The following is a 2,561-nucleotide window of genomic DNA, read 5'->3' as shown; positions in this document are numbered from 1 at the left end:
CGGCTTCACTCGCAGCAGCCTACTGCTCCCGCCCCGCCCCGCCCCGCCCGTGGTGCGATCTCTGCCCTCACTCGGGAACCTCTGGGTGGCTCCATCTGCGCGCCCTGATGGCTACTTTCCCCGCTAGCCTTGGATCCCGTGCCAGGCCTGCAGTGCTTTGTTTTCGCCTAGCTTTTTCGTACTCCAGAATTGGCGGGAACCCGGAGTCCTGCTCAGTTTGACTCCACTTCGACACCCTCTTCCCCGCCATAGGGTCATCGGCTAACGCCAAACAGCCACCTCCTCCAAATTGGAGACTCCAGAGCTGGGCACTCGCTGAGAATTCACTGGGGCGAAGGGCTTTGAAGGGGTGAGATTGGGTTTAGGATCCGAGCTTGTGAGGCGATGGAGATGGAGATATGAATCGCCGTCCAGGGTCTACTCTAGGTCTCAGTTTTGAGGTTGGGATAGGGGTCGTCGGGTGGTGAGATTAGAGTGTAGGTAATCGTTTTACTAGCAAGAGTCGGTGCGTGTTGCTTTTGTAGAAGGCATACGCTAGAGAAGAGTTCAGCCCTCACGTGAATTCATCTAGCAATGGCAAAGGATGGATATGCGTTGAGAATCACACTTCTGATTGCTCAGGTTTGTGCTTGAGATTGTGGTAATATCAGATACTCCAAACCCTAATGTGTCTAGGCAAATTTAAAAGAATCTCAGAATTTTTGCGTATACCAATAAGTACTGAAGTATAGTAAGTAGGTATAAAAGTATAAAAATGCTTTTAAACTTAAACGTTTTCTGCTGTTTATTTCAGCACTGGGATTGACTAATTTTTTTGTCTCTTTTTCCTTTTTTTTCAATTAATAAGACCACTTTACTGTTAAATAGACCCAAAGTAAACTGGGTTCTGCCTTTAAACTAGCTGTGTGACCTCAAGCAAGTTACTAAACCTTTTTAAGGTCTCAAGGGGAGGATATCATATACCTCCTCAGTGTTATAAAGATTGAGTGAGCCTGACCTGTGGTGGTACAGTGGATAAAGCATCGACCTGGAATGCTGAGGTCACCAGTTCAAAACCCCTGGCTTGCCTGGTCAAGGCACAAATGGGAGTTGATGCTTCCTGCTCCTCCCCCATTCTATCTCTTTCCTCTCTCTAATAATAATAAAAAAAAATGAATAAAAAGAATCTAAAAAAAAAAGATTGAGAAAATTTTTGTAAAATTTCTGTCAATAATCTATATTGAGCACCTACTACTATGTGTCTGGTGGCATTATGGGTGTTTTGTGTGTATAATTTCCAAATCTCTCCTATAACTTATAGATGTGAAATACCCAGAAAGAGAAAAATGACTTGCCCAGGGTCCCAGAGCTTTGAATATAGCACATGGCTCAGAGAAGAATCAATGGTTTCTTCTTTCTGCACAGTTTAAATTTGAACCTCCCCTTCCATATCTCTTTCCCTCAACTCTATTATTTGAAAGTGCACTTAAATGCATTTGACTAAATGAAAACCTTCATATTTATCCCAGTTTTATTGAGACCTTAATATTTATTATTCAGTAATAATTTATTATAAATTATTACATTATTTTTCGAAGTGTCCCAGTTCAAAGTCACCGCTAGGTGAGATCTGGAGGACAGGAACCATGTTGAGAGGGTTCCCTGTGTCATCTCCCACTGAGCTCTTAAAGAGAAGGGATAATTTATCATTCATGAAATGAAAGGAGGGAAGAATTCAAGGAAGCCCTATGGTCACGGTTCTCAGCACCAGACCGTCCATGGATCATTCCCTTCCTCTTGGTTCAATCCCTGTTTCTACCTCGCAAGCACCTCTTGGGCCATACTCCTAGACCTAGATAGACCATAGGCCCTTTTTCCTTCCGCTGGTCGCCAGCACACAGCCCACTTCCCACCCTGGATTCAGAGGGTTGAGGCTTGCGCTACAAAGTTTCATAGACAAGATGACTGCCTCCATGGCAAAGTTAGATGTCCAACCTCTGTTGAGGTTGTCCTCATAAGCCTTCATTCTAATTTGTTCCCTAACTCCTTCCCCAGAGTTGGATACCCTTTACCAGTTCACTTGAGTCCTGGGTGTGAGAGAAAGCATCCCTCCTTGAAGGCCCTACTCAGATACTACTTTTTCTGAGAAGCCTTTAGTGTAGTGGTGAACCTGCCTGTGTTTAAATCCTGGCCAAGCCACTTAATAGCTGTGTGACCTCAGCAAGTTGTTTTTGTCAGTCCTTTGTAAGATAGGAATAATAGTCATTGTGATACCAGTTTTCAGTATATATGCTATTTTTAAGTTCTGAAATGTTGGTGTTTTGTTGGTATAATACTGTTAACTTATCTAAAACAATCTGAACTATGAATCATTTTTATGTTGAGATAAAATGACTTAAATGTTCAATTTACATGCAAAAACACATTGATACTTTACAAACTGGACAGATTCACTGCTGTGTGACCCTTAATAAGCATCTGTATTGAGCTCCTGTAAAGCTTCTGTTACAGGCATGATTTACGCTAGGTCAGAGACTTTCCAAATGAATATGAATGTGAAAAATAATTGAAGTTGACACATG

Source organism: Saccopteryx leptura, chromosome 4 (assembly GCF_036850995.1).
Source record: "Saccopteryx leptura isolate mSacLep1 chromosome 4, mSacLep1_pri_phased_curated, whole genome shotgun sequence".
Classification (NCBI taxonomy): domain Eukaryota; kingdom Metazoa; phylum Chordata; class Mammalia; order Chiroptera; family Emballonuridae; genus Saccopteryx; species Saccopteryx leptura.
The sequence above is the reverse complement of the archived record's forward strand: the minus strand, read 5'-3'. Positions refer to the sequence as shown.